The following is a 27,910-nucleotide window of genomic DNA, read 5'->3' as shown; positions in this document are numbered from 1 at the left end:
CTGAGCCACCATGGGAACTCTTAAATATGTTTTCTTAAAGGGAAGCTATATTATGACAGTTGGAAAATCTGTATAGCTTTCCATAAATAAAAGGTAACTCTAAGAGTAAACACGGTGAAAGCAAAATAATGTCACTGAGTTCCAGCTAGGTCCTATTAAAATTTCTGACACTGAGCCTTGCTTTTGTCCTCCCTCCCCCCACTTCCTCCCCCCCACCCCCCAAAAGGAGGTCAGCTTGGGTTAAGGAGGTGTTAGAGACAAGCCAACACCAAAATGAGGTTTTATATTTCATTAAAAAGAAGTATATGGGAGTTGTGGCACCATGGGTGAAAAATATGACTATGGTGGGACTGTGGGCTCGGGTCACTGCAAAGGCAATTGTTCGATCCCTAGCCTGGGAACTTCCATATGCTATGGATGTGGCCATAAAAAGAAAAAAAAAAAAAAAAAAGAGGAGTTCCGTTGTGGTGCAGCAGAAACTAATCTGACTAGAAACCATGAGGTTGCAGGTTCGATCCCTGGCCTTACTCAATGGGTTAAGGATCCTGCATTGCCAGCAGCTGTAGCTCTGATTTGACCCCTAGCCTGGGAACCTCCATATGCCGCAGGTGCAACCCTAAAAAACAAAAAAAAAGAGAATAAGAATATGAAGGAGTTCTCTTAGGGTGCAGCGGGTTAAGGATCCTGCTGTGGCGCAGGTTCGAACCCTGGCCCAGGAACTTCCACGTGCCATAGGCACAGATGAAAACAAAACAAGAGAAGTATATACAGAAGTATATAAAAGAAATACATACAGAAGAATAATGTAAATCGACTCTACTTCAATAAAAAAATAAAAATAAAACAGAAGAATTGCAAGAGTACCTGAAATGGTAATAATTGCACACTATAATTTGCTGTCATTTCACATGTGAGAATACCACCCCAAATGGCCTTCCCTACACTTTAAAAGACACAGGGTTAATTTGGATGTTTTGGGGAGGTCTAGCGGGCACAGGACAATTTAAGCAGAACATGGACCACACATGTTGGGAGAGGTGAACTTGTCGGGGTGGACACAGCAGGCTGGAAGCTGGCAGCTGGGGAGCAATACGTACATTTCATAATTGCAAAGTGAAATTTGACCAGGATCCCCCCCACTTGACCGCCTTTCTCTAGGTCTAATAATGCCAGGGATTGAACCTGTGCCGCAATATCACCTGAGCCACAGCTATGACACCACCAGATCCTTCATCCCCTGAGCCACCAGGGAAATTCAATTTGATTTAGATAGACTTGAATTCTTGCCTGTAATGTGAAGGTAGTAATAGCACCTGCCTCATAGCCCTGGTCTAAGGATTAAGTGAGTTAGGAGATGTCAAGCAGTCAGAATGGCGCTAGCATATAGTAACCATTTAGTAGATGGCAGCTATCTTGTTACTGTTAGTAATTTATCAAAGGTTTGTATATAATGGACATTGTGGGGTGTAGTTGCCCATAATCTATTTTCCTTTCTTCAGGTAGTACGACTCTCATTTCCCTTTGGGGAACACGTTTCCCCTACGCTCAATCCATGTGATTTGGATGGGGCTTCACTCCTTGGTGCCAAGGATGAGCATGTGACTCAGCCCTGGCCAATCAGTGCAGCCCAGTCTCCTGGCTACAACTGGCTTAGGAATGGGCACATGAGCCAGGCCAAGCCAATGAGACTAGATCTCAGGACCTTTGCCAGAGATAATTGAGGAAGAGGAATTTTTTCTGCTGGGCTTGCTAAGTCAACAGAGCCTCGTCCATAAGTGCTGGTGACCATCCTTGTCCACTCAAGCACAGAGCTTGCCTGAGAATGAAGATCAAAGCAAAAGAAAGCCAAGAGTCAAACGATGCAGAAAAAGAGAGTTTGAGTGACACCATTTGAACATCTGAATCTAGTTGTGAGTAAAGGTGATTAATAAATGGTTTTTGGGAGTTCCCATTGTGGTGCAACAGAAAGAAATGCCCCTAGGAACCACGAGGTTGTGGGTTCGATCCCTGCCCTCGCTCAGTGGGTTAAGGCTCTGGTGTAGGTCACAGACAAGCGGCTCGGATCCCAAGTTGTTGTGGCGGTGGTGTAGACCAATTCAACCCCTAGTCTGGGAACCTCCATATGCCATGGGTGTGGCCGAAAAAAGAAAATAAATGGTTTTTGGTTTGTGGGGGAGGTGCTTAGGTCAGTTTGAGTTGAGTTTCTGGCAGTGGTCACAGAGTCCTAATACCCATGGGAAGTCAGTGAATATGTGTATCTTTGGTCATTTTTTTTTTTTTTTGGGGGATCAGACTTATTTAGAGATTGAGTGTCACCAATTCAGTTCAACAAGTGGGCATTAAGAACACTGTGGAGAGGAGTTCCCATCGTGGTGCAGTGGCTAACGTGTCCAACTAGGAACCATGAGGTTGCAGGTTCAATCCCTGGCCTTGCTCAGTGCGCTAAGGATCTGGTGTTGCCATGAGCTGTGGTGTAGGTCGAAGATGTGGCTCACATCTGGCAGTGCTGTGGCTGTGGCGTCGGCCGGCAGCTACAGCTCCAATTAGACCCCTAGCCTGGGAACCTCCATATGCCGCAAGAGCGGCCCTAGAAAAGACAAAAAGACAAAAAAAAAAAAAGAACAGTGGGGAGAGCAGGGAAAATAAACATGAAAACCATCTCTGCCCTCAAGGTTTCCCTCTAGAAGGGGATACACACTGTACTTATACCATAATACATCTGATAATTGAGAGACTATGAGAGTCGAAGAAGAGGAGTTAAAGGCCAATTCTGCCCCTGGATTGTCCCAGAGAGAAGGGACTGGGGGTGTTTAACCATAAAATAACTTGCAGACACATGACCGTGTGTTGGACAGTGTTCTCTTGCCTGGGTTCTGGAAGCCACTCACAGGCTGCTTGTTTCAATTAGATGTGAATCACCCACAGCTGGTGTATTCCTTGAACGACAGCCTGATGTTACCATGCGGAGTGAAGCGTGATTTGCTGCCTGCTCTCAATGTGTGCAGTCCTGCCTCGTGGACACCTCAAAGTCTCCTTGCAGGGACGGTCCAGAGAAGGTAAGGAGGAGGAGCATTTGGGGGAACTACCAAACAGAAGCCCTGCTGCTCACATCCTGATAGAAGGGGCTTAAAATTCAGTTACAGCTCTGGCCGCCCTTCGTCAGCAGGCGTGTCTTTTCAGCTAGGTGGGCTACGAGTTAAGGGTGTCATGCTCACCACTGCTTGCTTTTCAAAGCAGAAAAAATGCCAAACTCTACTCACCTGAGGGCTGATGCACACGGTGTCACACATGTCTGCTATTTACAGCCCTTTAGTAACTCCTCACCTGCTCAAGATAAACTTGAAGCCCCTTGACCTTGGCGCACAAGGACGTTTGTGTCAGGCATGGCTTTAGGTGCTTGAGAAACAAGGACAGATAAAACCTGCTTCCTAGAGTTCCCGCTGTGGCACAGTGGGATCAGTGGCCTCACTGCGGTGCCAGGAGGCAGGTTCGATCCAGGGCTGGCACAGTGGGTTAAGGATCCAGCGTTGCTGCAGCTGCAGCGCAGGTCGCCACTGCCACTTGGATCTGATCCCTAGCCTGGGAACTTCATATGCACGGGATGGCCAAAAAAGAAAAAAAGAAAAGAAATCTGCTTCCAGGGAAACCCAACTCAAACAGACTTGCAGGGAATACAGTTAAAAGGCGTTGGTTTATGGAACTGAAAATTCCAGGCAGTAGATTTAGGTATCACTGGATCCAGCTCGGATCATGTTCAGGGCTTGGGTTTTTCCTGTTTCTCAGCTGTATTTTCTCTATCTTGGCTTCTCTCTTGGGTTGGCTCTCTCCAATTGGAAAATGGCCCCAATTTTTCCCCTTCTGGAGGCTCTAACTATCTGCACGTTTATTCCTCCCAAATTCATGGTCAGTAAAAAAGATTCTCTCCTTTAAACAGTTGTGGGGGAAAAAATCCTGGGTCTAATTGGCCCCAAATGAGTCACATGCTCATCCTAAACCCATCCTGGTTTTGGAAAGTACTGATTGGCTTGAGTCTGGGTCTGGGGACCACCCCGAAGCAGGGGATGGCGTGGGCTTCGTCAGAAGCATATGGCCTGAGTCATGGGTGGGAGGAATTGGTTCTTCAGAGGGAATTCCGCACGTTGTTGGTATGGGGAGAGCCGATGAACACCAGGTGAGCACAAACTACACGCTCCCAAGTCTAACCTTCGTTCAGCTGTTGCAGTAAGTCTGTTGTCTTGTCATAACACAGTGTTCTGTATGGAATCCAGAAAATTGTGTTAGCAAGATTTTTTCTTTCTTTTTTTAGGGCCGCACCCACGACATATGGAAGTTTCCAGGCTAGGGGTCCAGTCGGGGCTGTAACTGCTGACCTGTGCCACAGCCACAGCCACGCCAGATCTGAGCCCTTCTGTGACCTATACCACAGCTTGCAGCAACACTGGATCCTTAACCCACAGAGCGAGGCCAGGGATCGAACCCACATCCTCATGTATACTAGTCGGGTTCTTAACCTGATGAGCCACAGCGGGAACTCCTAGAGTAAGATTTTGTAGAGTCACTTCAACATTTCCCAAGGGACAGATAGTCTGATCTTCAAATTCGGTTCCAGTTATCCAGAAAAAAGTACACCTGCTTATTTGTAGACTAAAAAATATATATATATATTTATAGATAACAGAAATATTCCTTAAGAACCAACTCCACCTGCCTGCATTATTTGCTTAACATGCAAAATTCTAAACTTGGTCTCTCGAAATGTCCTACCTGTGACACTAGGAGGTACTGGGAAAGGTGAAATCAGGTACTAGAACTTGGAAAATCTCAGCAAGTGGAGATGATAGCTGAAGAAGGCAGGCTGGAGGAACAGTCTATTTGCTACAACATTGCCCTTTCAAAGGAAAAAGCAGAGAAAAAGCAATGTTTTCATCCCTATCAATTTAGCTTTCTGGCTGGCTATAATTTAACAAGTACTTTTTCAAAATAGCTGCTGCAGGAGTTCCTGTCGTGGATCAGTGGTTAATGAACCCGACTAGGAACCATGAAGTTGCAGGTTCCATCCCTGGCCTCGCTGAGTGAGCTAAGGATACAGTGTTGTCATGAGCTGTGGTGTAGGTCGAAGACACGGCCTGGATCCCACGTTGCTGTGGCTGTGGCGTAGGCCAGCAGCTATAGCTCTGATTGGACCCCTAGCCTGGGGACCTCCATATGCCATGGGTGCGGCCCTAAAAATAAGACAACAGACTAAATAAATAAATAGGGAGTTCCCGTCGTGGCGCAGTGGTTAACGAATCCGACTAGGAACCATGAGGTTGCGGGTTCAGTCCCTGCCCTTGCTCAGTGGGTTAATGATCCGGCGTTGCCATGAGCTGTGGTGTAGGTCGCAGTGGCAGCTCGGATCTGGCATTGCTGTGGCTCTGGCGTGGGCCAGCAGCTGTAGCTCCAATTCAGCTCCTAGCCTGGGAACCTCCATATGCCTCAGATTTGGCCCTAAAAACAAACAAACAGACAAACAAAATAGCCTCTATAGGAGTTTCTGTTGTGGCTCAGAGGGTTAAGAACCTGATGTACCATCCACGAGGATGCAGGCTTGATCCCTGGCCCTGTTCAGTAGGTTAAGGATCCAGCTTTGCTACAAGCTTTGGCTCATCCCATGATGCTGTGGCTGTGTGGCTTAGGCTGGCAGCTGCTGCTCTGATTCATTCCCCATCCTGGGGTCTTCAATATGCGGCAGATGCAGCCCTAAAAAACAAAACGCAAGAGTCTTTTGTCACTTTTTATTGTAAAACGTCCTCCATTTGTGTTCGATGTTTCCTCATGATTCTATTTAGGCTGCACCTCTCCACGCAGAGTCTATGGAAATGACGTCATTCTCAGAGCATGTCATCCAGAGGTACGGATGTCCATTTGATCATTTTGTCAAGGTATTGTGCATTTTTTTTCTTCTGTATATTTTCTCTTTTTTCTCCTTGCAACAGATAAGCAATCCATGGAGAGAGATTTTTAAGAAAATGCAAAGATCCATCTCCTCATCAAAATTCCCTTCATATATATATTTTGCTTTTTAGGGCCACACCCTCAGCATACAGAGGTTCCCAACCCAGGGGTCAAATCAGAGGCGTATCTGCAGGCCTGCACCATAGCCACAGCAACGCCAGCTCCAAGCCGCATCTGCAACCTATACACAGCTCACAGCAACACTGGATCCTTAACCCACTGATCAAGGCTAGGGATTGAACCTGCGTCCTCATGGATGCTAGTCAGATCTGTTTCCACTGAGCCACAGCTGGAATTACCCCTTCATATATTTAGCTTTCAATAGTGGTTTTTTGGTTTTGAGGGGGGGGGGTTGGCCTTTTTTTGTTGTTGTCTTTTAATGGCTGCACTTGCGGCATATGGAAGTTCCCAGCTAAGGGTCAAATGGGAGCTGAAGCCACAGCTGCCAGCCTACACCACAGCCACAGTAATGCAAGAATCGAGCCTCGTCTGCAACCTAAACCACAGCTTGCAGCAACACTGGATCCTTAACCCACTGAGCGAGACCAGAAATTGAACCTGCATCCTCACAGATACTATGTTGGCTTCTTAACCCGCTGAGCCATAATGGGAACTCCCAGTAATGAATTTTGCCTGAACCAATCTTTACTATTGTCTCAGCTCAGGAGATACCATGGGCTGGGTGGCTTAAACAACAAATTATTTCTCATAGTCCTGGAGGCTGATAGTCTGAGATCAGATCTGAGGGTCTAAGGACCCTCTTCCTGGTTAACCACTGGCCATCTTTTCTTTGTATCCTCACACGACAGAAGGAGGAAGGCTAGCTCTCTTCCTCTTCTTGAGTTTATCTGTGTATAGTGTGAGGCTGTGTTCTAACTTCACTGATTTACATGAGTCTGTCCAGCTTTTCCAGCATCACTTGCTGAAGAAACTGTGTTTTTCCCATTGTATATTCTTGCCTCCTTTGTCAAAGGTTAATTGCCTAGTGGAGTTCCCGTCGGGGTTCAGTGGTTAACAAATCCGACTAGGAACCATGAGTTTGCAGGTTTGATCCCTGGCCTCGCTCAGTGGGTTAAGGATCCGGCGGTGCCTTGAACTGTGGTGTAGGTTGCAGACATGACTCGGATCCTACGTTTCTGTGGCTGTGGTGTAGGCCGGCGGCTACAGCTCCGATTAGACCCCTAGCCTGGGAACCGCCACATGCCGCAGTGCAGCCCTAGAAAAAAACAGAAAGACAAAAAAAAAGGTTTAATTGCCTATAAGTGTGTGGGTTTCTTCATCTTCTTACAAGACCCTAATCTCGTCATGGAGGCTTTACACTCATGACCCAACTACCTCCCAACAGCCCTGCCTCCAAATGCCATTACATTAGGGGTTCAACATATGAATTTCGGGGAGGAGGGGGCCCTAAACATTCAGTCCATTGCAACTATTATAGTTGAAAAATATTGATTTCTTTTTAGCTTGAGCATGTCCTTCATACTTACCAATCATTACTGGGCATTTTGCTATAAGCAAGGGCACTCCCTTCTACCCCGTTTATTTACCTAGTGATTATTCCTGCACACTAATGGAGTCTTATTGTTTACAGTGACTCATAATTCATTGCTCTCCTTAGTTATTTTGGAACTCAAATTGTCCCAGACATAGCCAATAAAAGCCCTTTAAAACTGGCTGTTGTGTCCTTGTGACATGTCCCTGATGGTTCCTTTTTTAGTACTTCTTTATTCCATGGTATAACAAGATGTTTCAGTCTCATTTGGTACTTTCCCTCCTCCAGCCCTGGAATATGTCATTTCAATAAAGAGTTCTTATAGTGGGGGGTGGCATTAGAGAACAAGGTCTGGGGGAGAGATACGCTTATTCTTATTTTGCTTCTAGACACACCCACATGCATAATTATATATGCACAGACATATATTAAAATATACTTTGGAGTTCCCTTTGTGGCACAGTGGAAGCAAATCCGACTAGGAACCATGAGGTTGTGGGTTCGATCCCTGGCCTCGCTCAATGGGTTAAGGATCCAGCTTTGCCTTGAGCTGTGGTGTAGTTCGCAGACATGGCTTGGATCCCATGTGGCTGTGGCTGTGGCATAGGCTGGCAGCTGCAGCTCTGATTTGACACCTAGCCTGGGAACTTCCATATGCTACAGGTGTGGCCCTAAAAAGCATACACACACACACATACACAGACCTCTATGCTTGTGTAAGCATACACATATGTGAACCCACATATGTGGGTTAAACCTGTGTGATGGTTAATTCTATGTGTCAACTTGACTGGCCCAGATGAAACCTTATTTGGGGCTGTTCTTGGGTAGCTGTGGGGTGAGAGCGCTGAACCCTAACCACTAGGCCACAAGGGCCAGCAGGCTGGATGTAGGTCCCCAGTCCTTATCTATCTGGAGAAAAAATTCAGTAAAGGGACTGAGAGGAGTGAGGCAAATGAAGTGTTGATTAAAAGAGAAGATATGTGTGGAGAAAGCACATGTGGGCTGGAGGTAGGGGGAGAGCCAGACAGACCAAAAAAGAGACAGACAGATAGAGCCACCTGCTTTGGGGTGGTCCTTCTGGGCTTCCTCTGGCCAATCACCTTGCTTTTCTCGCCCTGAATCCACATTTGGCCTGACCCAGGGCCCTCCCTGGTGTGCACGTGGGTCTTGAGCCAAGATGGATTCTAGTGCAGGGGTTTCTGGGAAGTTGACAACATGTACTATGTATGGTCTGACACCCCTCCTTTCTCTGACCCCTGAAGAACCTTTCTGTGCATGTGTAGTACAGGAGGCCTTCTTGACCTTAGGAATGAGAACTACGTGGTCTTTTATCCAAGCAGGACACAGCTCCTTCTGGCTCTAGCCATACAGCCATAATCTCTCTCTCTCTCTCTCTCTCTCTCTCTTTTTTTTTTTTAGGGCCACTCCCGCAGCATATGGAAGTTCCCAGGCTAGGGGTCTAATCAGAGCTACAGCTACCAGCCTACGTCAGAGCCATAGCAATGCCAGATCCGAGCCACGTCTGCAACCTACACCCCAGCTCACATCAACGCCAAATCCTTAACCCACTGAGCGAGGCCAGGGATCAAACCTGCAACCTCATGGTTCCTAGCTGGATGCCTTTCCACTGCCCGAAAGTGGGAACTCCCAGCCATGGTCTTTATCTTGAAGTGTCTGTCCACAGGGGACGGATTCCGGCTGCTCAGCCTGGAACCCATCTAGCTCCTGCCTCAGGGGTATGTCGGGGAGGGTCTTCCTGGATGCGACGAGCATTTGAATCAGTGGACTCTGTAAAGCAGCTCATCTTCCTCTCTGGGGGCAGACGTCATCCTATCCACTGAGGACCTGAATAGAACAAAGGGTGGAGGAATAAGGAATTCACCCCCTCTTTCCTGCCTCACTGATTGAGCTGGGACACCTCATCTTCTTTGGCCCTGGGACTAGGATTTATACCATCAGCTCCCTGGGTTCTCAGGCCTTTGTGCTTGCACTGAATGACACCACCGGCTTTCCAGGGTCTGCAGCTGATAGATAGCACATTGTGGGACCCCCCCTCATCCTCCATCATCCCATATGGCAATTCCTCATAAAAATTATATGTAATTACACATAGTGAGAGATACTGCCTGCCACATCAGTAAACAAAGGCTGTCACAGTCCTCAGCAATTGCAGCCACATGTGACGGTGCAATGAGCTGGCGAGCCCTGAGGGAACCCAGGAAGGAAACAATGAATACCTGCCATCTAGCAGCCAGCAGCCAGCAGCCACTCCCTCCATGAGTGAGCCCTCAGGATGTGAAGCTCAGGGCACTGGCCCCAGATAGCTGGGGTGTGTGTCAAGGGAATGGTTTCAGGGAGCCCTGTGTCTTGGATCTTCCCATACATAGAAAAGCACTAAATTCATGATGGAGGATAATGTGAGAAAAAGAATGTGTGTATGTGTGTGTGTGTATAAAACTGGGTCACCTTGCTGTACAGCAGAAGTTGACAGAACATTGTAAATCAACTATAATAGAAAAAATTAAAACCTTACAATAAAAACAGGAAACACACTAAATTCCTTAACTTGAGGTATCTAGGTTTCTCTTATTAACATTCGTCTTTTGTTTCAACTACCTGCCCTTTGTTGCAAATTCCAGTAGATCCTAGCGCCCCCCTCACCTCCTTGGAGCAGTTTTCTCAGGGTTTCTTGAGATGCTGCCTCCCGGGCTTGAAGTCCTAAGAATGTCCGCTGAATAAAAGATAACTTTCAACTTTTTTAGTCAACCATAGATATATAGATAGATGTCACATATCATACTGGTTTTCTCTGGAGAACCATGACTAATAACACATATATGAAATCATGTTTTTTTTGTTTTTTTTTTTTTTTTTGCCACGTGCATGGCATGTGGAAGTTCCCAGGCTAGGGATCGAACCTGTGCCACAGTACCAACCCAAGCCACAGCAGTGACAACACGGGATCCTCAACCCACTGAGCCACCAAGGAACTCCTAGAAATCACAGTTTCATAGCAACGGCTTCAATTACTTTCTCTCTCCATAGAGTTCACCTTTGCCTTTCTGCATCCTTCTTTACCTCCCTTCTTCCCAGTAAGAATCCAGGCTCCCAACAATATCAACACGTCTACGCATTTGCTCAATCCTATAACATGCCTAAGATAGCTTCCAAATTGTTTTGCGCATAGCAGTACCAAAACATCAAATCTAATAAAAGAGAATTTCAGGTTTTGTTTTAATTTCTCCCCCAGCTCTAACCCTGACCCAAACTGAAGGCACGTACACACATAGCTTATTTGTAAATTACTTGGACTCGTCTTTTTTTCCCCTCTGTGTGGTTATACATTTCATTGGAAATGCTGCTGAGTTTTTGCTGTTTTTGTTTTGTTATTCTATTTGCTTTTTTGTTTTTTGTCTCTTTAGGGCCACACCCGTGGCATATGGAAGTTCCCAGGCTGGGGGTCGAATCAGAGCTGTAGTTGCCAACCTACACCACAGCCACAGCAATGCAGGATCCTTAACCCACTGAGCGAGGCCAGGGATCGAACCTGCATCCTCATGGATGCTAGTCGGATTCGTTAACTGCTAAGCCGCGACAGGAACTCCTGTTGTTTTGTTATTTTAGTTAGCTTTCAATTTTAGGTATTTTTGGTCTCCTCATTCTTGTTGATTTAATTTTATTTTTTCAGTATATAGGACATTAACATGCTTCCAAAAAAAAAAAAAAAAAAACACCCACACACAAAAAGTACCCTCATAGAAAATCATCCCTCCATGTTCCTTCTACTTCATCCCCAACTCCAAACCCCAGTTGTAATCAAAACCCAAAACCATCTCACTGTTTTTTGTTGTATCATTTTTTTGTTGTCTCTTTTAGTAAAAAAAAAAAAAAACAGAAGTATATCTGTTTTGGGGTTTTCTTTGGGGGGGATTGTTTTCTGTTGGACTTTTTAGGGCCCTACCTGTGGCATATGGAAGTTACCAGGCTAGGGGTTGAATCAGAGCTGCAGCAACTGGCCTACACCACAGCCACAGCAATGCCAGATTCAAGCCACATCTGTGATCTATGCCGCAGCTCACAGCAACACCAGATCCTTAATCCACTGAGAGAGGCCAGGGATCGAACCTGCATCTTCATGGATACTAGTCAGATTCGTTTCCGCTGCACCACAGTGGGAACTCCCTATATGTTTTTAAATTTATCCTCCTTCTAGGCGTTCCCTTGTGGTGCAGCCAGTTAAGGATTTGGCATTGTCACTGCAGTGGTTTGGGTCATGGCTCTGGTGCAGTTTCAGTCTCTGGCCAAGGAATTTCCACACGCTACCAGTGCAACCAAAAAAGAAATTTATCCTCCTCCTATTTTGCATTTTGTTTTTTTCACTTGACCGTATATTTTGGAAAGCACTCCATGCTAATTCATAAAATTGTTCTCTTTTTATTTTGCAGCTATAGAGTATTCGTTGTGTATAGCATAGTTTATTGAACCCATCTCCTATCTTTAGATATTTAGGTCATTTTAATATTTTGCAATTACAAATAAGACAGCGTTGGTTTTCACGTGTTTTTCTGTGGTTGGAGGTGTGTCTTCAGGGAAGTCATGATAGGTGGGAATGTCGGGTTAAATGGTAAGTGCATATAGGATCTTGTCAGTCCTGCCAAATTTCCCTCTTTAGTGGGTGTGCCATTTGGCATTCCCACCAGCAACACATCAGAGTGCCTGCCTCCCCAACAGAGAGAATCATCAAGGTTTTGAATTTTGGCTAAGCTGGCGGGTGAGAAATGGTATCCCAGAGTAGTTTTTAAAAAACAGTTTTATGGAGTTCCCATTGTAACGCAGCAGAAACGAATCCGACTAGGAACCATGAGGTTGTGGATTCGATCCCTGGCCTCGCTCAGTGGGTTAAGGATCTGGCGTTGCCATGAGCTGGGGTGTAGGTTGCAGTCGCAGCTCTGATCTGGCATTGCTGTGGCTCTGACATAGGCCAGCAGCTGTAGCTCCGATTAGATCCCTAGCCTGGGAACTTCCACATGCCGCAGGCGCAGCCCTAAAAAGACAAAAAACAAAAACAAAACAAAAACAATTTTATTGATGCATAATTTACTTACTGTGAAATTCACCTATTTTCAACCTGGGTACTCATCAACAGATGAATGGATAAAGATGTGGTATATACATAGATGATGAAATACCACTCAGCCATAGAAAAGGTGAAAATTTGCCATTTGTGACAACATGGATGGAATTTGAGGGTATTATGCCAAGTGAAGGAAGTCAGATGGAGAAACACAAGTACTGTAAGATTTCACTCATATGGAGAATTTAAAAAATGAACAGGAGTTCCATTGTGGGGCAGTAGAAACGAACCTGACTAGGAACCATGAGTTTGTGGGTTCGATCCCTGGTTCTCGCACAGTGAGTTAAGGATCTGGCATTGCTGTGAGCTGTGGTGTAGGTCACAGACATGGCTTGGATCCTGCGTTGCTGTGGCTATGGTGTAGGCCGGTGGCTACAGGTTCAATTTGATCCCCAGCCTGGGAACCTCCATATGCCAAGAGTGCAGCCCTAAAAACCAAAAAAAAAAAGAACCAAACTGAACAAAAACATACATGTAGATACAGAGAACTGAGTAATGGTTACCAGGGGGGAAGTAGGGGGGAGAGCAAAATGGGTAAAGGGGGTCAATCGTATGGTAACAGATGGAAACTAATTTTTTGGTGATAAGCATGCTTCAGTGTACAGAAGTAGAAACATAATACTGTACACATGACATTTACATAATGTTATAAATCAGTGTTACCTCATTTTTAAAAATAAATATATTTTTAAATTCACATATTTATTTTTTAAATTTTTATTTGTTTTTTGTCTTTCCAGGGCCGCACCCTCGGCCTATGGAGCTTCTCAGGCTAGGGGTCCAATCGGAGCTGCAGCTGCCAGCCTACACCACAGCTCACTGCAACATTGGGTCCTTAACTCACCGAGGGGGGCCAGGGATCAAATCTGCGTCCTCATGGATACTAGTAAGGTTTGTTCCTGCTGAGCCACAACGGGAACTCCCAACTGGCCCATTTAAAGTGTACAATTCAGGAGTTCCCATCGTGGCACAGTGGTTAGTGAATCCGACTAGGATCCATGAGGTTGGGGGTTCGGTCCCTGCCCTTGCTCAGTGGGTTAACGATCCGGTGTTGCCGTGAGCTGTGGTGTAGGTCGCAGACACAGCTCGGATCCTGCATTGCTGTGGCTCTGGCATAGGCTGGCGGCTACAGCTCCAATTCGACCCCTAGCCTGGGAACCTCCATATGCCGAGGGAGCGGCCCAAGAAATGGCAAAAAAAAAGACCAAAAATAAATAAATAAATAAAGTGTACAATTCATTTTTTATAATATCCTTACAGGGTTGAGTGACCATCACCATTATCTGATTGGAGAATATTTTCATCATCACAAAAAGAAAACGCATACCCTTTAGCAGTCACTTCTCCCCTCACCCAGCCCTTGGTAACCACCAAACTACTTTCTTTAGAGATTTGCCTGTAACATACATTTCATATTGATGGACTCCCACCTTGATTGTCTGTGACTGGCTTCTTTCATGTGGCATAATATTTTCAAGGTTTTTCATGTGGTAACATGTATATCCTGATTTCCTTTCTATGGCTGAATAATATTCCACTACATGGACATACCACAATTTGTTTATCCTTTCAACCGTTGACGGGCATTTGTTTTTTTTGTTTTTTTTTTTCACATTTGGTTATTGTGAGTAAAGCTCCTGTGAACATTCATGTACAAGTTTTTGTGTGGACATGAGTTTCAGTTGCCTTGGGCATATTCCTAGGAGTGGAATTCCTGGGTCATGTGGTAACTATGTCTAACTTTTTGAAAATTTGCTAGACTGGTTTCCAAAGAAACTGTACGTTTACATTACTGCCAGCAGTGTGTAAGGGTTCCAATTTCTCCAGATACTTAATAACACTTGCTATTTTCATCATCCTTGTGGATGTGAAATGGTATCTCGTGGTTTTGATTTGCATTTCTCTAATGACTAGCGGTGTTTGATTATTCTTCATACACTTTCAGCCATTATGTTTTTGTGCTTAAGTGTCTATTCAAATTCCTTGTTATTTTGAGATGTTTGTCTTTTGTTATTGAGTTGTTAAGAGTTCTTTATATATTCTGGATATTAAGCCCTAATCATTTTTATGATTTACAAATATTTTCTCCCATTTCATGTGCTGTCCTTTCACTTTCTTGGTGGTGTCATTTTTAGCACAAAAGTTTCAAATTTTGATGAAATCCACTTACTTATTGTTTCTTTTATTGCTTGTACTTTTGTTGTCATAGCTAGGAAATCGTCGCCTTAGAGTTCTCATCATGGCTCAGCAATAATGTACCCAAGTAGTATCCATGAGGATGCAGGTTTGATTCCTGGTCTCACTCAGTGGGTTAAGGATCTTGTGTTGCCACAAGCTGTGGTGTAGGTCACAGATGCAGCCTGGATCTGATGTTGCTGAGTCTGTGGTGTAAGCTGGCAACTATAGCTCTGATTCAACCCCTAGCCTGGGAACCTCCCTATGTCGTCAGTATGGCCCTAAAAAGACAAAAAAAAAAAAAAAAGAGGAAATCATTGCCTAAAGATTTATCTCTATGTTTTCTTCTAAGAGTTTTATAGTTTTAACTCTTACATTTAGGCCTTTGATTCATCCTGAATTAATTTCTATATTTGATGTGAGACAGGAATCTAACTTCATTCTTTTGCATCTATATATCCAGTTGTCCAAGCACCATTTGTTGGGAAAAGTCTATTTTTATCCCACTGAATTAGCTTGGCATATTTGTGGGACATGAATTGACTGTAATAAAAGGGTTTATTTTTGACATTCAATTTTCAGTGTAGTTTTCATTTTTATTTCTTTTGAGTTGTTAAACATAGTTTACATCATATGATTTAAGAGCCATTTTTATATCTTTTTGTTGTCTAATTATGTATTTTGTCAAATTTTCCATGGGATGTCTTTTGGTCTTTTTTCCCTCAGGTTTTTAGAAGTTCCTTATGTAATTAGAGACAGTCATCCTTTAGCATTCAGGTAAAATACAAATATTTTCTGCTTTTTAGTCATTTTTTAATATGTTGTTTGTGATATTTCTGGTCATACAATAGTTTTTATTTTTATGTAGTCAAGCGAATCAAGCTTTTCATCTATTGCATGAAATCATCTGGGTTTTCAGACACAGTTTTAAAGGCTTCAAGTTCCCTGGTGGTCAGCAGGTTAAGGATCTGGTGTTGTCATGGCTGTGGTGTGGGTTCAATCCCTGGCCCTGTGACTTTCACACGCCAAAGAGGAGCACCCCCCCCAAAAAAAACCCACCTTTCCCTACATGCAAATTATGGAAGAATTCACCTTATATCTACTCACCTGGTTTCATATTTTATGAAAGTTTACAACTCTGATCCATTTGGAATTTTTTCTTAAGTGTGGAATTAGGAATTAGTCAAATTTTGTTGTTTTTCCCCAAATGGTTTTCCGGTGGTCCCAATGCTATTAAAAAAAAAATGCATTTCTCAGAGTTCCTGTCATGGCTCAGTGGTTAACAAATCCAACTAGGAACCATGAGGTTGCGGGTTCAATCCCTGGCCTCGCTCAGTTGGGTTAAGGATCCGGTGTTGCTATGGTTGTGGCGTAGGCTGGCGGCTACAGCTCCGATTGGACCCCTACCCGGGAACCTCCATGTGCCTCAGGTGCGGCCCTAGAAAAGACAAAAAAGACCAAAAAAAAATGCATTTAAAAAAAAATGTTGGAGTTCCTGTTGTGGTTCAGTGGTTAATGAACCCAACCAGTATCCATGAGGACTCAGGATGGACTCCGGTTTGATCCCTGGCACTGCTCAGTGGGTTAAGGATCCTGTGTTGCTGTAGCTGTGGTGTAGGCCAGCAGCTACAGCTCCAATTCAACCCCTGGCCTGGAACCTGCATATGCTGCGTGTGCAGCCCTAAAAAAGACTAAAGACAAAACAAACAAACAAACAAAAAATGCATTTCTGGGAATTCCTGTTGTGGCTCAGCAGGTTATAAACCTGACTAGTATCCATAAGGATGCAGGTTCGATCCCTGGCTTCATTCAGTGGGTTAAGGATCCAGCATTGCCATAAGCTGTGGTGTAGGTTGCAGATGTGACTTGGATCTGATGTTGCTGTGGCTGTGGTGTCGGCTGGCAGCTGTAGCTCTGATTGGACCCCTAGCCTGGGAATCTCCATATGCTGTGGGTGCAGCCCTAAAAAGCAAAGAAAAAATAATAATTACTGTCGTTTTGTAGTATAGTTTGAAATCAGGGAGTATACCTCTAGCTTTGATCTTCTTTCTCAAGTTTTGTTTTTTTTTTTCCAGCTTTCAGGGTCTTTTGTGTTTCCATACAAATTTCTGAGTTATTTTTTCTAGTTCTGTGAAAAATGCCATTGGCATTTTGATACGGATTGCATTGAATCTGTGGATTGTTTTGGGTAATTTGGTCCTTTTTACAATGTTAATTCATCCAATCCATGAGCACAGTACGTCTGGACGTTTGTGTTGTCTTCAATTTCTTTCATCAATATCTTAATAGTTTTCTGAGTACAGGTCTTTTGCCTCCTTGGTTAGATTTATTCCTTGTTATTTAACTCTTTTTGATGCAAATTATAAATGAGATTGTTTTCGTAATTTCTCTTTCACTGCTGGGCCCTGATGATTGAGCAGCTGAGCTTTGGCCCATGTTGGCACTGGCCAGCTGGTGGACAGGGATGGCTCCTGGTGTCACTGGCTGTAGGTCTCAGTGGGTCCTAGGGCTGGTGCTAATCTGCTGGTGGTTGGAGCCAGGTCCTAGGTCTGCTGGTGGGTGAGGCTGTATTCTCACTGACTAGCTGCTTGGGTGGCTCCAACACTGGTGCCAACCAGCTGGTGGATGAGTAAGTCCCCAACACCAACAGGATAGAGGAGGACTCCAAAATGGCACTTGTGGAAACCAGCATTCTTGTGGTATATAGAGCTCCCCAAAAAATGTCTACTAATAGCATCTATATGCCCAGAGGGAGTTCCCAGTTGCCTCCTGCCTCTCTGGGAGGCCTCTAAGATCAGCAAGTATATCTGACCTGGGATCTTTTATTTTTGTATTTTTAAGCCCATGCCCACAGCAAATGGGGTCCCCAGGCTACGTGTCGAATGGGAGCTACAGCCGCCAGCCCACGCCACAGCCACAGCAACACCAGATCCAAGTGTATCTGCGACCTACACCACAGCTCTTGGCAGCAAAGAACTGGGGAGAACCTTCGCAGTCGTGATTATCCTCACCATTTGTGGGTCATCTACCTGGGGGTGTGGGTCTTGACTAAACCACGTCTCCACCCCTCTGACCTGTCTTGTCATGGTTGTTTTTTTATATCTTTAGTTGTGAGAATCTTTTTTCTCTTCTTTTTTGTCATTTCTAGGGCCGCTCCTGCAGCATGTGGAGGTCCCCAGGCGAGGGGTTGAATTGGAGCTGTAGCCACCAGCCTACGCCAGAGCCACAGCAATGCGGGATCCGAGCCACGTCTGCAACCTACACCACAGCTCTTGGCAACGCCGGATCGTTAACCCACTGAGCAAGGGCAGGGACCGAACCCGCAACCTCATGGTTCCTAGTTGGGTTCGTTAACCACTGCGCCACGACGGGAACTCCCATAGTTATGAGAATCTTTTCTGCTCATCTTCAGTTTGTTCTTACTGATGGTTTCTCTGTGAGGAGCTGTAATTTGGGTGAGCCCAAGGAAGGAAGGAAGCTATTCTGCCATCCTAGCCACTCACCCCCTTGTGTGTTAATTTTATACACTGTAACTGGCGGAATTCTTTTATTGTTTGAGCTAACATTATCATTGATTTCCTAGGATTTACCAGGTCCACTATCATTTCTTTGCCAAATAAAGATTGTTATATTTAATTTCTATTCCATTCTTATGCCTATCTTGCTTTTCTTGCCTAACTGCCCCGGCTTATACCTTCATCACAATGTTAAGTATTAGTGGAGTTAGTGAGTAGTTGCTTTGTTCCTGATCTTTAATGTTTTCTACTTAATTAAGATTATTAATCAAGACTAGGGTATATAGATTTTATCATGGTAAGGCAGTGTCCATCCATTCTTATTTCTTCAAGAGGTTTTTTTAATTCGTTTGTTCCATTGTTTTTTGTTTGTTTTTTTGGAATGGATGTTGAATTTTGCCAAAGTTTTTAAAGCATATGTGGAGATAATCCTGTGATTTTTCTTCTTAGTTCTTATGGGAATAACAACATGATTTTTTCTTACATATAAGTATATCAAATTGTACGAATAGTTTTTTTTTTTTTTTTTTAGGGCCGTGCTTATGGCATGTGGAAGTTCCCAGGCTAGGGGTCAAATCAGCGCTACAGCTGCCAGCCTACGTCACAGCCACAGCAACGTGGGATCCAAGCTGCATGTGTGGACTACACCTCAGCTCATGGCAACCCCAGATCCCTGACCCACTGAGTGAGACCAGGGGTTGAACCTGCATCCTTATGGATACTAGTCAGATTCATTTCTCTGCACCACAATGGGACTCCTAGATTTCTTAATGTTGAACCATCTTTGCATTCCTGTAACTCCCTACTTGGTCATGGTTTATAGCTTAATCTTTTGTTTGCTAAATTTTGGATTCTTAAATCCGTATTTGTGAATTACATTGTTCTATAATTTTATGTATATTTAATCGACTTGCAGTTAATCTGCATTATAGAAAGAATTTAGAAGTTTACCTTCATTTTTCTCCACTCTGAAACAATTTATGTAGCAATAGCACTGTTTTTTAACTATTTGGTAAAATTCTCTTGTGAAACCATTTGAACTTGGTGGGGTTTTTTTGTTTTGTTTTTATTTTTATGGCCACACCCATGGCATATGGACATTCCCAGGCCAGGGATTGAATCTGAGATGCAGCTGTGAACTATGCTACAGCTGCAGCAATGTCAGATCCTTTAACCCCCTGCACTGGGCCAGGGATCAAACCTGAGTCACTACAAATCAGATTCTTAATCCACTACTCCACAGTGGGAACTCCTGAGCTTGGTATTTTGATGTGGGATAGTTTTTGATAACACTCTATTTTTCTTCCTTGAAGTTAGTTTAACTTTTTATCTTAGGAGGGTCAATTTTGCTCAACTATTTTTTTTTTCTTGTCTTTTTTTTGCTATTTCTTTGGGCCACTTCTGCGGCATATGGAGGCTCCCAGGCTAGGGGTCTCATCGGAGCTGTAGCCACAGGCCTACGCCAGAGCCACAGCAACGCGGGATCCAAGCCGCGTCTGCAACCTACACCACAGCTCAAGGCAATGCCGGATTGTTAACCCACTGAGCAAGGGCAGGGACCGAACCCGCAACCTCATGGTTCCTAGTCGGATTCGTTAACCACTGCGCCACGACGGGAATTCCTCAACTATTTTCTTAAGACATTATCCATTTCATTAGGGTTAGAATTTTTGTGTAGTACTATGTATGTAAAAGGACTCTTTTATGACTTTCTGGCTTCCTCCCTATTAATAGCCACTTTTCTGTTGTCATTTCTTATTCTATATATTTCTGCTTTCTCCTCCCCACACACTTTTTAAAATTAAATTTGCTGGTGGCGGAGTTCCCATCGTGGTGCAGCAGTTAGTGAATTCGACTAGGAAACATGAAGCTACAGGTTCCATCCCTGGTCTTGCTCAGTGGGTTAAGGATCTGACGTTGCCCTGAGCTATGGTGTGGGTCGCAGATGCGGCTCGGATCCCGCGTTGCTGTGGCCGTGGCGTAGGCTGGTGGCTACAGCTCCGATTCAACCCCTAGCCTGGGAACCTCCATATGCCATGGGAGCAGCCCTAGAAAAGGGAAAAAAAAAATTGCTAGTGGCTTGTCTATTTTCTGCCTTTAATTAAAGAAACTGAATTTTATTTATTTTGATCTACTGTTTTCTAGTTCTCTACTTTGTTACTTCCTGCTTTTTTCTTATTTTCTTCCTTATAATTGCTTTTGTTCTTTTTCTAACTTAAATTGGAATTTAAATACTTTTAATTCAGTTTAATTCATTGATTAATTTTATCAATATTGGTTTCAGGGCTATGAATTTTCCTTGGATATAAGCATTTTCCTTGGATATATGCCTGACATATATCCCATAGATTCTGATATATAGTAATTTTGTAATTTATCTGGTTCTCTTATACCCAAGCATTGTTAAATATAAGGTTTTAAAGTGTTCAGATAGGAGCTCCCATCGTGGCTCAGAGGTTAATGAACCTGACTAGCATCCACAAGGACGTGAGTTCGATCCCTGGCCTTGCCTAGTGGGTTAAGGATCTGGTGTTGCTGTGAGCTGTGGAGTAGGTCGAAGATACGGCTCAGAACCAGCGTTGCTATGGCTCTGGCATAGGCTGGCAGCTGCAGCTCCGATTTGACCCCTAGCCTGGGAACCTCCGTGTGTCACAGATGCAGCCCTAAAAAGACAAGAAGACAAAAAAAAATTATAAAGTGTTCAGATAGAAAATTATGCCAGTTATCATATTATTGTATCTCAGGTCCAAAATCACTCTTCATTGCCCGCTCTGTGAAAATGGACATGGGCCCTTTAAATATTGTACTTTTGCCAGTAAGCACAATATTTAGCTCTGACAATAGAGGGCACTGGAGAGACATTGCAGGAGGAATTCCCATTGGCTCATTCAACAGGCTCCTGTAGCCTGGGTAACTTCTCCAGGTCCAGGTTCCTGTGTGTGTGCCTCCTGTCTATTGCCTGCCTCCGTCAGGATACACAGCTGTTCCAGCACCAGGCTCTTGCAGTGGCAGCAGATGCTCCAAGGTCTAGCTCCTGCTATACACAGAAGCCAACACCTAGCCAACAATAGCTTCCCAAGCACTCCCTCTCCTGTAGATTCATAGCAGAATGGCTGTAGTAAGACAATTTCTAAGCACCTTACAGGATACATTTCTAGCTAGTCCTGGAGAGTGGCTTTCTGGCAATTTCATTGGTGTGGCACAATAGTAAGCACTCTACTATTCACCAAATTGTGTCCATGTCCTCTCTGAGAAGGTCTGGCTCTCAACCCTAGAGGGACTATCCCAGCCCCAAGGGATATGGCTGCTTTTTAATCAGCCTTTCCTCTGTTCTCTTTTTCATTATTTATTTGGCTGAACTCACAGCATGCAGAAGTTCCTGGGCCAGGGAATGAACCCCGGCCGCTGCGGTGACAGAGCCATGCATTGATAATGCCAGATCCTTAACCCCCTAGGCCACCAGGGAACTCCTCCTCTGTTCTTTAGAGTTACTTTTTTCCTTCTTAAAACTTGAAATTGGGAGTTCCCATGTGGCTCACCGTATTATGAACCCAACTAGTATCCATGAGGATGCATGTTGGCTCAATCTCTGGCCTTGTTCAGTTGGATAAGGATCCGGCATTGCTGCATGCTGCAGTATAGGTCACGCATGTGGCTCGGATCCCCACTGCCGTGGCTGTGGTGTAGGCCAGCAGCTCTAGCTCTGATTCGACCCCTAGCCTGCAAACTTCCATATGTCATGGGTGTGGCCCTGAAAAGCAAAAAAAAAAGTTGGGGTGATGTTGATACCAAAACTAAAGAAAAAATATCAAAGGAAAATAACGATAGACAAATATCCCTCTTAAACATATAAACATAGATGCAAAACTTCTGAACAAAATTTTAGCAAAGTGAATCCCACAGTATATAAAAAGGACAAACGTCATGATCAAGTCAGATTTACCCAAGGAATACAAGATTGGTTTCATATTTGAAAATCAACCAGTGTAATTCATCATCGTAACAAACTAAAAAGGAAAAATCACATGAACCATCTCAATCGATGCCCCCCAAAGTGCATTTGACAAACCATTCTTTTGGTTGTTGTTGTTATTTATTTGCTAAAAAGTAAAAGTCATTTTCAAAGTTATCAAAACAAAAAAGTCTTGGAGTTCCCGTCGTGGCGCAGTGGTTAACGAACCCAACTAGGAACCATGAGGTTGCGGGTTCAATCCCTGGCCTTGCTCAGTGGGTTAAGGATCAGGCATTGCTGCCAGCTGTGGTGTAGGTTGGAGACGCGGCTTGGATCCCAAGTTGCTGTGGCTCTGGTGTAGGCCAGTGGCTACAGCTCTGATTAGAACCCTGGCCTGGGAACCTCCATATGCCACGAGTATGGCCCTAGAAATGGCAAAAAGACAAAAAATAAAAAATAAATAAAATAAACCAAATGTCTCACAATTACCTTTTTACAAGTTCATTGCCTTGTTTGTTAGCTCGAGTCAGAAGTAATTGCATATTTGTTTGGGAGACCATCTGGTGTCAGTGACTATTTTGTTTATTATAGTTGATTTGCAGTGTTGTGTCAATTTTTGCTGTATAGCATAGTGACCCAATCAGACATATATATATTTTCTTTCTCATACTATTTTCCATCATGTTCTATCCCCCCCCAAAATTGGATATAGTTCCCTGTGCTGTACAGTAGGACCTCATTGCTTATCCATTCTAAATATAATAGTTTGCATCTACTAGCCTTAAACTCCTCATCCATCCCATTTCTTCCCCCCTACCTTTTAGCAACCACAAGAGGTAATCTATGAGTCTGTTTTAGTTCTGTAGATAGGTTTATTTGTGCCATTTTTTATTCCACTTGCGATATATAGTATTTGTCTCTCCTTCTGACTTCACCTAGTTCCATCCATGTTCCTGCAAATGGCATTATTTTGTTCTTTTTTATTGCTGAGTAGTATTCCACTGGGTATATGTACCACATCTTATTAATCCATTCAGCGGTCAATGGACATTTAGGTTGTTTCCAGGTCTTGACTATTGTGAATAGTGCTGCAGTGAACATAGGGGTGTATGTATCTTTTCAAGTTATAGTTTTTCCAGATGTATACCAGGAGGGGGATTGCTAGATCATATAGTAGTTCTGTATTCAGATTCCTGAGGAACTTCTGTTTTCCATTGTGATTGTACCAGTTTACATTCTCACCAACAGTGTGGGAGGGTTCCCTTTTCTCCACACCGTTTCCAGCATTTGTTATTTGTAGACTTATTAATGATGGCCATTCTGACTGGTGTGAGGTGGTACCTTAATGTAATGTTGATTTGCATTTCTTTAATAATAGTAATGCTGAGCATTTTTTCATGTGCCTACTGGCCATGCATATGTTTTCTTTGGAGAAATGTCTATTTAGGTTTTTGGCCCATTTTTTTGATTGGATTGTTTGTTTTTTTGTTGCTGAGTTGTTTGTGTATTTTGGAGATTAGGCCCTTGTCGGCTGCATTATTTGCAAAGATTTTCTCCCATTCCGTGGGTTGTCTTTTCATTTTTTGTCCTTTGCTGTGCAAATGCTTTTGAGTTTAATTAGGTCCCATTGGTTTATTTTTGGTTTTATTGTCATTATTAACAATAGGAAACACAGAGTTCCTGTTGTGGTTCAGCAGGTTAAGAACTCAACATAGTGTCCATGAGGATGTGGGTTCCATCGCTGGCCTTGCTCAGTGGGTTAAGTAAGGATCTGGCATTGTCGTAAGCTGTGGCATAGGTTGTAGGTGCATCTCGGATCTGGTGTTGCTGTGGCTATGGCCTAGGCCCGCACAGCTCAGGTTTGACCCCTAGTCCAGGAACTTCCATATGCCGCAGGTGTGGCCCTAAAAGGAAATAAAAATATGGAACACTTCATGAATCTGGGTATCATCCTTGCTCAGGGGCATGCCAATCTTCTCTGCATTGTTCCAGTTTTAGTGTGTGCTATTGAAGCGAGCACTGGCAAACCATTCTTGATTTAAAAAAAAAAAAAATCAAAAAACAAAACAGGGGGTTCCTATTGTGGCATAGTAGAAACGAATCCGACTAGTACCCATGAGGAGGCAGGTTCAATCCCTGGCCTTGCTCAGTGTGTCAGGATTCAGTGCTGCGTGGCTGTGCCATAGACCAGCAGCTATAGCTCTGATACGACCCTGGGAACTTCCACATGTCTCGTGTGCAACCCTAAAAAAAAAAAAAAAAGAGCGAAAAACAACCTCTTAGTAAACTATAAATGGAAAGGAACTTCCTCAATTTAAAAAGGACATTTAGGGAATTCCCTGGTAGCTCAGCAGATTAAGAATCCAGAGATGTCGCTGCTGTGGCTCAGATCGCTGCTGTGGTGCAGGTCTGATCCCTACCCTGGGAACTTCCACATGCAAATGTTGTGGCTTAAATAAATAAACATAAAGGACATCTGGGAGTTCCCCAGAGGCATAGCAGTGAAGGATTCAGCATTGTCACTGCTGTGGCTTGGGTTTGCTCCCTGGCCTAGGACCTTCTGCACGCCAAGTTGCAAGGCCAAAAATAAAAATTAAAAATAAAAAGATAGGAGTTCCCATCGTGGCTCAGTGGTTAAAAAAATCTGACTGGGAACCATGAGGTTGCGGGTTCAATCCCTGGCCCCGCTCAGTGGGTTAAGGAACCAGCGTTGTCGTGAGCTGTGGTGTAGGTTGCAGACGAGGCTCGTATCCCGAGTTGCTGTGGCTCTGGTGTAGGCCAGCAGCTATAGCTCCAATTCGACCCCTAGCCTGGAAACTTCCATATGCCTCGGGAGCTGCACTAGAAAAGACAAAAAGACAAAAAATAAAAATAAAAATAAATAAAGATAAATATAATCAAATTAAAAGGACATCTATTAAAAACCTACAGCTAACTTCTTACAATTCAAATAACAAAAAGAAAAGCTACATCTAAAAATGGGCAAAAGGGAGCTCCCACTGTGATGCAATGGGATTGGGTGGCATCTCTAGAGCGCTAGTACACAGGTTTGATCCCCGCCCTACACAGCAGGTTAAAGAATTTGGCATTGCTGCAGCTGTGGTGTAGGGAATTCCATATGCCTCGGGGAAGCCAAAAAAGAAAAAGATAAATAATAATAAAAATTTTAAAAAAATGGACAAAGGACTTGAACCACCACTTCTCCAAGGAATAGTAATAATGGGCCAACATGCCCATGTAAAGATGTTCAATGTCACCAGTCATTAAAGAAGTACAACTCAACACCAGAGTGAGATGCCACTGCACAGGCAATAAGGTGGCTATAATAATAATAACAACAACAATAACGACCCAAGTTGCAACAATAGCAAGCGTTGTCCAGGATGTGGAGAAATTGGAACCCCCATGCATTGCTGATGAGAAGGTAAAATGATATAGCCACAGTGGAAAACAGTCTGGTGGTTCCCCAGTAAATTAAACATAGAGTTACCATATGACCCATGTCCAAACAAAAATGTGTATGTGAATATTTATAATGCAGCATTCATGATAGTCAAAAGGTAGAAACAGGAGTTCCCGTTGTGGCTCAGTGGAAACGAATCTGACTAGCATCCATGAGGATGCAGGTTCGATCCCTGGCCTTGCTCAGTGGGTTAAGGATCTGACATAGCTGTGGCTGTGGTGTAGGCTGGCAGCTACAGCTCGATTTGACCTCTAGCCTGGGAACCTCCATGTGCTGCAGGTGTGCCCCCCCCCAAAAAAAGGTAGAAACAACACAAATGTCTATCAACAGATGAATGAATATATGAAATGTGGTATAATAAAATCCACAATAAAATTTTACTCTTTTTTTTGTCTTTTTGCCATTTCTTGGGCCCCTTCCGCAGCATATGGAGGTTCCCAGGCTAGGGGTCGAATCGGAGCTGTAGTCACCAGCCTACGCCAGAGCCACAGCAACACCGGATCTGAGCTGCATCTGCGACCCACACCACAGCTCAAGGCAATGCCAGATCCTCAACCCACTGAGCGAGGCCAGGGATCGAACCCCAAACCTCACGGTTCCCAGTCGGATTCGTTAACCACTGTGCCACGACAGGAACTCCAAAATATTACTTTCACAAAAGGAACGAAGTACTTATTCCTGCTAAATGAAAGAAGCCAGACACCAAAGATCACTTGTAATATGACTCAATTTATACAAAATATCCAGAATAGGTACATTCATGGAGATAAAAAGCATTTTAGAGGCTGCCAGGGGCTTGGAGGACGAGGAATGGGGAGGGACTTAATGGGTACCAGGTTTCCTTTTGGGGTGATTAATATATTCAGGAACTAGATAGTAATAATGGCTGCAAAACATGAATGTTTTCTTTTTAAAGTTTTTTTTTTTGTCCTGTCTTTTTTTTTTTTTTAGGTCCACACCCGCGGCATATGGAGGTTCCCACAGCATTGCTGTGTGAGATTCTGGAGGATTGGCTGCTGGCTTTCCAGAGTATGCCTTCTTATTTTATATTATTTGCCTTTTAGGGCTGTATCTGCCGCATATGGAGGTTCCCAGGCTAGGGGTCAAATCAGAGCTGCAGCTGCCAGCCTACGCCACAGCCACAGCAACGCCAGATCCTTAACACCGAGCGAGGCCAGGGATTGATTCCATGTCCTCATGGATCCTAGTCGGGTTCTTTAACCGCTGAGCCATGACAGAAACTCCTTAAATTTTTTATGATTGTTGATTTACAGTGTCTTGTCAATTTCTGCTGTACAGCAAAGTGACCCAGTTATACATTTAGATATTCTTTTTTTCACATTATCCTCCATCATGCTCCATCACAAGTAATCATACTTCCCTGTGCCATACAGCAGTATCACATTGCTTATCCATTCCAAATGCAGTAGTTTGCATCTACTAACCCCAAACCCCCAGTCCCTCCCACTCCTTCCCCCTAAAACATGAGTGTTCTTAATGCCCCTGAATTGTACACTTTAAAAATGCCAACCACCACGTTATGTATATTTAGCCACACTATTTAAAAATAAGCCTACAGCTGGCATTATACTTGACGGGGAAGAATGAATGCTTTTCCCTTAAGAAAAGGAACAAATAAGGATGTCTGCTCTTACCACTTCCATTCAACATTATAATGCTACTAATCAGTGAAATTAGGCAAGGAAAAGAAAAGCAACACATACCGACCGGAAAAGAAGTAAAATTCTCTTTATTCACAGACAACAGGATCATCTAGTTAGTAAATCCAATGGAATCTCTAAAAGAGCTACCAGAAGGGACAAATGTTTTAGCAAGATTACGTGATACAAGATCAACAACCAGAAGTCAACTGTATTTCTATTTACCAGCAACAACAAACAGTAATTGGAATTATAAAAACAATACTGTTTTTGATAATACCAAAAAATAAAGTCCTAGGGATACATCTGAAAAAAGATATGCAAAACTTATGCACATAAAAGTACAGAGCATTGAAGAATTCTTTGTGGCTTGGCAAGTTAAGGATCTGGCATTGTCACTGCTGTGGTTAAGGTTGCTGCTGTGGCTCCGGTTACTGCTGTGGCATGGGTTCAGTCCCTGCCCCCAGGAACTTCCACATGCCTCAGGAATGGTCAAAAAGAATAACATATGACAAACCCTT

The 27,910-nt window shown here is 43.8% G+C and overlaps 1 long non-coding RNA gene and 1 other non-coding gene across 2 annotated transcripts; one reads left to right on the top strand and one right to left on the bottom strand.

Annotated features, from left to right (window-relative positions):
- The first annotated feature begins 1,755 nt into the window (after positions 1-1,755).
- LOC125111682 (uncharacterized) lies at positions 1,756-14,141 on the top strand. The gene is made up of 4 exons (XR_007130918.1): positions 1,756-1,910; positions 2,909-3,056; positions 5,829-5,921; positions 13,884-14,141. It is a non-coding gene; the product is annotated as an uncharacterized LOC125111682 (long non-coding RNA).
- Positions 14,142-24,181: 10,040 nt separating this feature from the next.
- LOC125114031 (U6 spliceosomal RNA) lies at positions 24,182-24,283 on the bottom strand. The gene has a single exon (XR_007131674.1). It is a non-coding gene; the product is annotated as a U6 spliceosomal RNA (small nuclear RNA).
- Between the last annotated feature and the right edge of the window lie 3,627 nt (positions 24,284-27,910).

This window comes from Phacochoerus africanus, chromosome 1 (genome assembly GCF_016906955.1).
Source record: "Phacochoerus africanus isolate WHEZ1 chromosome 1, ROS_Pafr_v1, whole genome shotgun sequence".
Lineage (NCBI taxonomy): Eukaryota > Metazoa > Chordata > Mammalia > Artiodactyla > Suidae > Phacochoerus > Phacochoerus africanus.
The sequence above is the reverse complement of the archived record's forward strand: the minus strand, read 5'-3'. Positions and strand labels throughout refer to the sequence as shown.